The sequence below is a fragment of the Solanum verrucosum genome, unplaced genomic scaffold (assembly GCF_900185275.1).
Source record: "Solanum verrucosum unplaced genomic scaffold, falcon-dt-bn FXZP01000085.1, whole genome shotgun sequence".
Taxonomy (NCBI): domain Eukaryota; kingdom Viridiplantae; phylum Streptophyta; class Magnoliopsida; order Solanales; family Solanaceae; genus Solanum; species Solanum verrucosum.
Window position 1 is genome coordinate 3,124,403 of NW_026019839.1, and position 12,739 is coordinate 3,137,141.

A 12,739-nucleotide genomic window follows, 5' to 3' on the forward strand; every position below is an offset into this window, starting at 1 on the left:
TAAGTGGTTGAAATTTTAAAGTGAAAAGTTGTCACAAGGGTAAAATTGTAACTTCACTGTGCTAATCATTGTTGCCTTAATCTGTGTGCCATTTCTAAAGTGGACAACTAAAAAGGGACGGAGGGAGTATTTACCAAAAATCCCTTAAAAATGATGTTTGCGGGATACATAGCGTTGTGCACGGGATACATGCGGGATACATAGGTAAATAAGGGATTTTTGAAATAAGTAGGGATAAATGGATATTAGGTAAGTAAAGGAGTGTAGTTAAGTAATTTGTCCTTATTATTATAGGAAAAGTACTTTTTTCATAAACGAGTACGGCCTAAAATGTTCCTCAACTATTTGAATTGGTATAAAATTATCATATGTCCAACCTTTTGAGCCAAAAGATTGACATTAGGAGTATTTGGGGGCCGAAAGGTGGATGGAGGGTAGTTTTGTACCAATTCGAATTAATAGTTGAAGGATATTTTAGGCCCTTCTCTGTTAATGGATAGATACTGATTTTAGCGATACTTTTTTATTTATGACAGTTTGTAGCAATACTATGATAAATATGTTATGGATTCAAAGTGAATTATGCATGCAATGCAAATGTATTATAAGTATTTTAAAATATATTATACTTGTTTGGTAAGAAATTGGCACAATGTATTATAATTAGTGTGTGATAAATATATTATATTTCCATGAATAAAACTTGTATTATATGTGTTTTATGAATTGGTTTCTGTAATATGTATTAAAATTATATTATAAATGTATTATAAGTGTAGTGAAAAAATAATTATTGTTGTAGTTGATAAAAAAAAATCTTAATATAACATATATCTATGTAAGTTCCCGCACAAACATGCGCTCAAGGGACCATCAGTTAATTAAGGGCAAATTATGTAAAATGTCAACCCATAAGATTTACTTATCATTCGTTGATTAAGGGTAAATTATGTAAAAATGTCAACCCATAAGTTTTACTTTATCATTGATTAATTAAAGGCAAATTATGTAAAATGTCAACTTGCTTTACTTATCAATTTTTATCCCATTTTTTAAACCTACCTAAAATGATCATTCAACCATATTTTTGGTTGTCTTTCCTCTTCTTCTTCCTTCTTTCTCTGCTGCTGTCCTTCTTCTTCCTCCTCCTTTAAAATTTGATACACCATAAACATGAATATTTTCAAGCAAATTATATATCAAAAGATTCAAAACATCGAGTTGATTCCATATCTAAAATTTGGGACTGTTTAGAGGAGATTTTGAGTTGGTCGAAATTGAATAGTCGGTGTATACTTCAAGTATAGTCAATGTATACTTCATATATAGTTAAACTATATTCAACTTTTTGAGTGTATCATAATGTGTAGTCAGTGTTTAGCTCATGTATAGATAAGTTATATTCAATTTTTTGAGTGTATCATAATGTATTGTCAATATTAATTTTGAAGATTATGAGATTAATTTAATTATTTTAAATTACAACTTTATAAAAAATAAAGTTCAATTATCAATATTAATTTTTTAATTGAAATTTTATTGTATTGTTTCTTTTCAAAACTATTATGTTATAGCCCTTAATTGAAATTTGGTGTGGTAAAATTAAAATAAGTAAAAAAGTGTGTCAAGGCATGCATAATTTTTTAATTTATTTATTATATCATTCTTAGAGTCAGTAAGAAAATGTATCACAACATCATATTCAGAAAGAGCAAAACTGCCCTAGCGTAAATTGATTCATTTTTCCTTATTTTGGAATAAAGTTGGTAAGAAGGTTATTTTTGATCCATTCGAATAGTTAGAGGATAATTTTTAACTAAAAATATAATATTAAGGATACTTTCGATCCGAAAACTTAACTATAGGTGAATTTGACTTATATTGAATAGCTTAGGAGTATTTTTGGTATTTTCCTTTAATTTATAGGGAATAAGTTGCATAAATAATAGCAAATGAATAAAATATTCAATAATCTACACCTATAAATAAGGAGTATAGAAGAACTATAAATGAAGAAACTAAATCTGATTGGTTATATTTTCTTCCTTCAATTAATTAGTCGACTAAATATGGGGTATTTTTAACAAAATCAATTAGATGAGGTTTTGTAACGACTTGGGCTCTTCCTATTGCTAGCTAAATTATATTTCAATTTTAGGTTATACTTGGGCTCTTCCTATTTCTAGCTTAATTAAACTGAGGTTTTGTAACGACTTGTTCAGTCGTTATTAAAAGGCACTTCGTGGGCAGAGGCGGACCCACATGCAAAGTTGGGGGTACACGTGCATTTGTTAACTTAAAAAAAATCATGTATATATTTGTATATCTATCTTGGGAAACTAGCATAAACTGATATATAATTAATAGTGCATCCATAAGGAACATAGGAATGTCTTCTGCCGTTGGTACAAGCCAAAGGTACCCGTACCACCCATGATGAAAATTTTGGAATTTGAAATTTTGCTCGGGCTGATGTCATCTCGCTATAGCGCCTCCGCTATAAATTTTACTTCCTCCGTTTAATTTTACTGTTCCACTATTTTAAAAATAGATTTTCATTTTTACTTGTCGCTTTACATTTTTTCCATGTTTTATTCTTACTATTAATTATTTATTTTTTCAAATCATTTTTCAAGATTTAACATCAAACATCAATTAATAGAAACAGTGTAGTAAAATAATCATGTCAATCATTTTTTTTTTTTAATGAATATGCTAAATCTAGATAAAATAAGTAAAAGAAGAAACAGAGGCCATTAGGTGGTGGTCCTCTAAGAAAAAATAGATTCCCTACTCAATCTGCCATAAATGAAATTGTGGTATACCTTTTTTGGTCTAGGTCGCTTGTAGTATTAATCTTCTCCTTTGAGATATACTCTTTTGTCCATCAATACTGGTCTACTATTAATTTTCCATATTTTTTAAGAAACTATAAATAAAAAGGTAATTTTACTATATTATCCTTTGAATATAATGAATACAATGTCTTGAAAATATAATAGAGAAATGACTACAATTAATGATAAAGGAAAAATAGAATTAAATGTAAAATTATCAATTGATTTTATAAAGTGAACAAGTATTGTTGGACATTCTAAAATAGTAAAGTGTACAACTATTGTTGGATAGATGGAGTACATTGAAGAAAATATTGACACAATGTGCTAATTTGTTTCCTCATTTTACTAACTTATTGATACTACAATAAAAATAACTTTTAATAGCAGTAAATATAGATACACATAAATAAAGAGTGTTAAAGTCTTTATCGACATTAGTTAATTGTTTGGATTCAATATTGCTATAGATTTTAGAGACATGTACAAAGAGTACTATAGGCTTTGCTGGAGCTTATCATATTTACAACATTCAAAAATAAAATAATAAAATAATTTATTATTTTGTATCTGGTGTGATTCACATGTATCTGGAATACCAGATACAAAGGAGAGTGGCGAGCGAGATGGAAGAGATGCGAGGGAGGCGATCGAGATTTGTTGTGTATCTCAGATACATGCGAATCCACTTGGATACAATGTATACGGAACAAATTAAACATAATTTTGACCACATATATCCGAAATACATGTATCTTAGATGCACCAAAATCTGATAAGATACGTAATATTGCAAACTAGAATATATTTAAGTAATTAGCTCTTGAACTAGTGAGATTTATGTAAGTTGATTTAAAATAGGAGTCCGGAGCTAAAAGGGCAAAAAAAATTGCCAAAAATTCCAAAAGGGCACATCATATTTTTTTAAAACCAAAACGGCAAAATCGCTCCTGCCGGAGTGATTTTCCTCTGACACATATTAACGCCGTATACTCCGTTAAAATAAAATCGCTGCCAGGGCAGCGATTTTTGTCCAATTTTTTTTTCCACTAAAATCACTGGCACAACAACGATATTTTAACTCTAATTATTTTTCCTCCAACCAATATCGCTGCTATGGAAGCGTTTTCATAGGAAAAAAAAATTGGCAGCATTTTTGTAAAAACTTTTTTTTGGAAAATCGCTGCCTTGGCTGCGTTTTCCTTAAATTTTATTTTATTTTTGAAAATCTTTTCTTAATTTTTTTTTTAAAGTTTTATGAAAGAACAATTATTTTTAAAAAAAATTGCTGACAGGGAGCCTGATTCCACCCAAATATTTGGACTCGACGTAGAAAACATCAAAATGAGGCACGAACTTTAATCGGTGTCGAGTTAGGCTGCCTTTTTAGCGATTTTTGTTAAAAAAATTATTTTTTAATAAAAACGATGCCTTGTTTTCAAAACGAAATTTTGTTTAAGAAAAACGATTTTAAAAAAAAATAAAAATTGAAGAGAAATGAATTTTAAAAAAAGAAAAAAATTAACTAATAAGCTGCCAAGGCAACAATTTTCAGCGATTTGACAGTTTTTTTATAAAAAATATATATATATCTTGAAATCGCTGCCTTGGCAGCTATTTTGGTGGAACTAGTTTTTTTTTTTAAAAAAAATCGCTGCCTTGGCAGCGATTTTGTAGAAATATTCTTTTATTTTATTTTATTTTTTGAAATTTCTGTCAACAAGTCAACATCTAAATTTTTATTTTTTTTAAAATCGCTGCCCGTGCAGCGTTTTTGCGATTTTAAAAAAAAATAAAATTAAAATCACCGCTATTACAACGTTATTATAAAAGCAAATTTATTTTATTTTTTTGGCGTTAATTTTTTTTTTTTAAATTGCTGCTGTTGCAGTGTTATTATAAATTTTGTGGAATTTTTTTTTTTTTTATAGAAATCGCTGTCTTAGCAATGCTTTTGGTGGAACTATTTTTTTTTAAAAAAAAAATCTTTTGATTTATTTTTTAAAAAAATTTCTATCAACTAGTCAATATATAATTTTGGAAATCACTGCCTTGGCAGCGATTTTAGTGAAGAATTTTTTTTAAAAAAAAGAAATCGCTGCCAGGGCGGCGAAATTCCCCTCTATCTTTTTTTAAAAAAAATATCGCTTCTGACGCAGCGATATCATAAAAAAATAAAAATTTAGATGTTGACTAGTTGACAGAAATTTCAAAAAATAAAATAAAATAAAAGAATATTTCTATAAAAATCGCTGCCAAGGCGGCGATTTTTTTTTAAAAAAAAATTAGTTCCACCAAAATCGCATTTCAAGATATATATATATATATAAATATATTTGTAAAAAAGCTGTCAAATGGCTGAAAATTGCTGCCTTGACAGCTTTTTAGTTAAATTTTTTTCTTTTTTTTTTAAATTCGTTTCTCTTCAATTTTATTTTATTTTTAAAATCGTTTTTCGTTTTGAAAACAAGACAGTGTTTTTATTAAAAAATAATTTTGTTAACAAAAATCACTGAAAAGGCAGTCTAATTCGACAACGATTAAAGTTCATGCCTCATTTTGATGATTTCTACGTCGAATCCAAATGTTTGGATGGAATCTGGCTCCCTGTCAGCAATTTTTTTTAAAAATATTGTTCTTTCATAAAACTTAAAAAAAAAAAAAATTAAGAAAAGATTTTCGAATTTTTTTTTTAAGGAAAATGCTGTCAGGGCAGCGATTTTCCAAAAAAAAGTTTTTACAAAAAAGCTGCCAAATTTTTTTTCTATGAAAACGCTGCCATAGCAGCGATATTAGGTGGAGGAAAAAAATTAGAGTTAACAAATCGATGTTGTGCCAGCGATTTTAGTGAAAAAAAAAAAAAAATTGGACAAAAATTGCTGCCCTGGCAGCGATTTTATTTTAACGGAGTACACAGCGTTAATATGTGTCAGAAGAAAATCGCTCCGGCAGGAGCGATTTTGCCGTTTTGGTTTTAAAAAACATATGATGTGCCCTTTTGGAATTTTTGGCAATTTTTTTTGCCCTTTTGGCTCCGGACTCTTTAAAATAGGTTGAGTTGGATGGATAACTACATATATTACCTATATGGTCAACCCTAATTCTATTTATTGTAATACCTTTCCATCACCTACCATTTGTTGGCCTCATTGGTGTTGAAGGAAGCCACCTAGAAGGACATAAGATCAAGAAGATTCAAAGTGGTGGCATTGGGTAGGGTTAACTAAAAGGAAAACTATTGCCAAAAAAGTTTTGATTAGTTGGTTAGTAGTTTCCACAAATTAAAGTAGGAATTTAGTGAGAACTCAAAGACAAGTGTCAAATTTCTTTTGAAATGATAAGTTGTTCATGAATCTCTTTTTTTTTTGTAATGCATGCATATTGAACTCAATTTGACAACATGCATGAGTAGTAGGCCTAGTGATCGGAATTAGGATTTTAAGTAAGAGTGTTTAAAAGCTGAAGAAGTAGTGCACAAATTAATTAAAATGGATTCAATATATGTTATATATTATATATATAAAAATAAGTTATTATAATCATATATAAATAGCATAATTTTATACGGAATGAAATTTAAATGAACCCCTGATCACAAGGTGGCTCCGCCTATAATGATAGTGACACTTGTTAATTAGAATAAGGAAAACAAAAACAACTTTATTTGACCATTCAAATGTTTTATTTTTCTCTTGAAATAAAGATTTTAAATTTCTCCTTATCAAAATAGCACGTTCTTATCACAATTGATGGTATAAAGAATTTTCATATATACGGTATGAAATTAATGATTTCATTACATAAATTAGTTGAAAATTAGTTATTCTACTTATCAATGGATCATAAAATGGTTTGAAGAAAATCACCTAATAATATAATTATTTTATGTGCTCACTGTTAGAAATATAAGGCAGACCTTGATAGTATTACAAGGTACAAAGAGTATTGAAGAGGGAGTTAGACATTAATCTGACTTTATAATTATTAAAAAACTTCACTCTTATATATTTTCTTTGGTCCATATTACCGAATTGTTGGAGTATGACATATATATTACGAAAAATATCCAAGAACATAAATAAAAGGCTATAGCACTATTATCATTTTCTCTTTGAAAATATAAAATAGTTAAGAACTTTAAATAAAACATAAACATAGAAAAATGTCCCTATGAATTAGAGGGAGTAATAATACTATTACCAAAGGGACTTATATATAAGTACTAATACTGATAGAGTCTTCTAGAATAACACCTATTATGTACTTCAGCACAAACTCGAGTCTAACCACGTTGATACTAATTATAAAAATCATCTTGATAATGCAAAAGATTATACTACACCTAAAGTAACTAAAAGACATATGAATCTCGACATTTGAATATTTAAGTTTACTATTCAACACTAGATCAATTTGTATTAAAAATGTATATCTTGTCTCTTAGGAGGTGAGGTGTAGCCATATGTATATTATAATACTTCTCCATTCGTTCACTTTTACTCGTGTACTACTTCAAAAATAAACTTTTATTTTTTATTTGTCACTTTTAACATATAATTTTTTGAAAATTGTACACAAATCTCATAGTGTTAAGAGCTAATTACATCTTATCCCTACTCTTTTTCAAATTACGAAAAATTCTTGAATTTGATGGAATCAGGATACATTCCAAAACGTTTCAATACATTGCGTCTTAGTTTCAGATACATCACTCAATGTATCGATACATCGCGTAAAGTGATGTATCTAAGAATAGAAGAGATGAGGAGGGTTTTTTGTAATTTTTTTAAATGATAGGAAATTTTCGAGAATATGGTAAAATAAGTTGTGTATTTAGGTAATTTTTCCTAAATATTTTTAGATATATTTTTCAATGTAATTTTATCCTTAGTATTAATAGAAAGTGTAATAAAATAATCATATTAATCATTATTTTCTTGATGGGTATACCGAATTTAAATATAATAAGTTAAAGTGAACAGAGAAAGTATAAATCAGAGGTGAGCAAAAGTAACCCGGAGTGAGAGTAGCTCAAATGACCGTAAATTTTGGTATAGACCATAAAATGGACAATGGAAGAAAAAACAGTGGTTCAAATAGTGGTGAATCCAGGAATTTAAGGTTATGGGTGCTCCAAGAAGAATTGATCTTTAAAATTTAAAAAGATGTCATGGTGAGAATCAAATCTGGCCTCAGCAGGTGTAATGTACAACATTGAGCACCCACAAATAACCACTACATCAAGCAACTGCTTGTTGCTTGGGTGCTCAGTGTTTAACTTCATATCATTCATATTTACAACATTCAAAAATAAAATAATAAAATAATTTATTATTTTGTATCTGGTGTGATTCACATGTATCTGGAATACCAGATACAAAGGAGAGTGGCGAGCGAGATGGAAGAGATGCGAGGGAGGCGATCGAGATTTGTTGTGTATCTCAGATACATGCGAATCCACTTGGATACAATGTATACGGAACAAATTAAACATAATTTTGACCACATATATCCAAAATACATGTATCTTAGATGCACCAAAATCTGATAAGATACGTAATATTGCAAACTAGAATATATCTAAGTAATTATCTCCTGAACTAGTGAGATTTATGTAAGTTGATTTAAAATAGGTTGAGTTGGATGGATAACTACATATATTACCTATATGGTCAAACCCTAATTCTATATATTGTAATACCTTTCCATCACCTACCATTTGTTGGCCTCATTGGTGTTGAAGGAAGCCACGTAGAAGGACATAAGATCAAGAAGATTCAAAGTGGCGGCATTGGGTAGGGTTAACTAAAAGGAAAACTATTGCCAAAAAAGTTTTGATTAGTTGGTTAGTAGTTTCCACAAATTAAAGTAGGAATTTAGTGAGAACTCAAAGACAAGTGTCAAATTTCTTTTGAAATGATAAGTTGTTCATGAATCTCTTTTTTTTTTGTAATGCATGCATATTGAACTCAATTTGACAACATGCATGAGTAGTAGGCCTAGTGATCGGAATTAGGATTTTAAGTAAGAGTGTTTAAAAGCTGAAGAAGTAGTGCACAAATTAATTAAAATGGATTCAATATATGTTATATTATATATATATAGAAATAAGTTATTATAATCATATATAAATAGCATAATTTTATACGGAATGAAATTTAAATGAACCCATGATCACAAGGTGGCTCCGCCTATAATGATAGTGACACTTGTTAATTAGAATAAGGAAAACAAAAACAACTTTGTTTGACCATTCAAATGTTTTATTTTTCTCTTGAAATAAAGATTTTAAATTTCTCCTTATCAAAATAGCACGTTCTTATCACAATTGACGGTATAAAGAATTTTCATATATACGGTATGAAATTAATGATTTCATTACATAAATTAGTTGAAAATTAGTTATTCTACTTATCAATGGATCATAAAATGGTTTGAAGAAAATCACCTACTAATATAATTATTTTATGTGCTCACTGTTAGAAATATAAGGCAGACCTTGATAGTATTACAAGGTACAAAGAGTATTGAAGAGGGAGTTAGACATTAATCTGACTTTATAATTATTAAAAAACTTCACTCTTATATATTTTCTTTGGTCCATATTACCGAATTGTTGGAGTATGACATATATATTACGAAAAATATCCAAGAACATAAATAAAAGGGGGAGAAGGGACAAATATACCCCCGAATTATTATAAATGGTACGTCAATACCCTTCGTTATACTATAGGGATATGCATACCCTTACCGTTAATATTTTAGGTTGTTTATGCCCTTGAGGTTAACGGAGGGACACGTGGCTTCATCTAAACGGTTCAACTAAATTTATTTTAATTTTTATCCATAAATTAAAAACCCACCCATAATCAAACCCACATGACCCGATAATTTAAAAACCCATACGGCCATACCCAAATCATAACCCAAAAGCACCCAAATGCACTAAAATAATTTCATTGAATACTACACCGAATTTCAATTTTTATTTTTCACCAACTTTGTGATCAAATTCATCCCTCTAACATTTGCAAATCGGAACTTTTTATTTCAACATAGATGTGATGGAGAATGGTGATTACACAACAAAGATCAGAGAATGAATGAAATTACAAAAATGTATGAGAAATTAAGAATTGGATTCGCTGCCGATGTTTTTTGCTTGTATTCGCCGGAAATATAGTTCAGGTAGATCACAGATGGAATCAACATGGAATTGGGGAGATCTTGGGTGCTTTTCCACCTCCGATTCCCATGCTCCATTGTCGTCAAAGTCAATATCTCCAACCCAGATTAATCAATCTCTCTTCGACACTACAAAATTGACTTTTCAATTGCCGGTCAAGATTATATGTTTGTCATCGATGGCGGCGGCGTTGAGGCCTGGGTTTGAGGCGCACACGGCGTCAGAGCCGGCCGGGAAGCAATGGTGAAAATATGGTGAAGTAAATAAAAGTGACGAAATCCTATAGCCATTATTTATCCAAATTTGCTTAAGATAAATGGGTCATGGGTGGGTCATATGGGTAGGTTTTTAATTTATGGATAAAATTAAAATAAATTTAGTCGAATTGTTTAGATGAAGCCACGTGTCCCTCCGTTAACCTCAAGGGTATACACAATCTAAAATATTAACGGTAAGGGTATGAATAGCCCTAAAGTATAACGAAGGGTATTGACATACCATTTATAATAGTTCAGGGGTATATTTGTCCCTTCTCCCAATAAAAGGCTATAGCACTATTATCATTTTCTCTTTGAAAATATAAAATAGTTAAGAACTTTAAATAAAACATAAACATAGAAAAATGTCCCTATGAATAGAGGGAGTAATAATACTATTACCAAAGGGACTTATATATAAGTACTAATACTGATAGAGTCTTCTGGAATAACACCTATTATGTACTTCAGCACAAACTCGAGTCTAACCACATTGATACTAATTATAAAAATCATCTTGATAATGCAAAAGATTATACTACACCTAAAGTAACTAAAAGACATATGAATCTCGACATTTGAATATTTAAGTTTACTATTCAACACTAGATCAATTTGTATTAAAAATGTATATCTTGTCTCTTAGGAGGTGAGGTGTAGCCATATGTATATTATAATACTTCTCCATTCGTTCACTTTTACTCGTGTACTACTTCAAAAATAAACTTTTATTTTTTATTTGTCACTTTTAACATATAATTTTTTGAAAATTGTACACAAATCTCATAGTGTTAAGAGCTAATTACATCTTATCCCTACTCTTTTTCAAATTACGAAAAATTCTTGAATTTGATGGAATCAGGATACATTCCAAAACGTTTCAATACATTGCGTCTTAGTTTCAGATACATCACTCAATGTATCGATACATCGCGTAAAGTGATGTATCTAAGAATAGAAGAGATGAGGAGGGTTTTTTTGTAATTTTTTTAAATGATAGGAAATTTTCGAGAATATGGTAAAATAAGTTGTGTATTTAGGTAATTTTTCCTAAATATTTTTAGATATATTTTTCAATGTAATTTATCCTTAGTATTAATAGAAATAGTGTAATAAAATAATCATATTAATCATTATTTTCTTGATGAGTATACCGAATTCAAATATAATAAGTTAAAGTGAACGGAGAAAGTATAAATCAAAGGTGAACAAAAGTAACCCGGAGTGAGAGTAGCTCATATGACCGTAAATTTTGGTATAGACCATAAAATGGACAATGGAAGAAAAAACAGTGGTTCAAATAGTGGTGGATCCAGTAATTTAAGGTTATGAGTGCTCCAAGAAGAATTGATCTTTAAAATTTAAAAAGATGTCATGGTGAGAATCAAATCTGGCCTGGCCTCAGTAGGTGTAATGTACAACATTGAGCACCCACAAATAACCACTACATAGCAGTTGCTTGGGTGCTCAGTGTTTAATTTCATATTATTCGTTTAAATTTTTATATAAACATATATATAATTCGATATAAAATTAATGGATATTCGAGCAATCAAAATTTTCAACGTGGATCCGCCCCTGGTACAAAGGTGGTGGTCCTCTTAAGAAAAAATAGATTGTATACCTTTTTGGGTGTGTGCCATTTGTAGTAATTATTAATCTTCTCCTTTGAAGTTTGAAATACACATTGAAGAAAATGTCGACACAATGTCCTCATTTTACCAACATTTTTGTTCCATTTTCCAGATTTAATTTATTTATAATTACTGTGTAAAATTTCATACATATATTCTTTAACACATTTAACATATTGTAGACGTAAACTATTATATTGTTCAAGTTGTTGACTCCACTTTAATGGACAATTACCGTGACTGCCTTTTAGATGATTTAATAATATAATTTCTTTGTTTATATTTTCCGTGCATAAATTTAAGCTCCATAAATATGTGCGTACGTCCTTTATTTAAATGTAATTATTTCATGAATTGAGATCAAATGTGGAGTTAGGATGTAGAAAGCGGGTTTAATAATAATTTTAGTTCAAACTTTGTATTTAACTAAAGAAACTTATCAACTATATACAATTTTTTAATTGAGAACTAAGTAACTTAAAAGGATTTAAATTTTGCATCCATAAATTTCAAAATCTTGGATGACATCTTTTTTTGAACCCTTCCAATTAGTGTACATAGTCCGGGCTAATTTGATTTGGTTTTTAATGTCAAACTTAACAATTGTGCCGGTTTTTAAATCAATAATCCAAATCAAATTAATAAAAGTTGACTTTTTCAATCTTTGTTTTTTTTTTCCAGGTTTTTTTTCGGATTTCCCCTCAATAAAGTCTTCATAAAAAATATATAATTTGTACTTGAAATATTTATTTAATCCTACTAATATATAACTATCTAAGTTATTTCTTGATTAATAAAATAACACAAAATATAAGATAAACT

At 29.2% G+C, this 12,739-nt stretch overlaps 1 protein-coding gene across 4 annotated transcripts in view; it reads left to right on the forward strand.

The window, feature by feature from the left end:
- LOC125815227 (glyceraldehyde-3-phosphate dehydrogenase, cytosolic) overlaps positions 1-12,739 on the forward strand; it is a 613,914-nt gene that overhangs the window by 529,510 nt on the left and 71,665 nt on the right. The window lies entirely within an intron of this gene.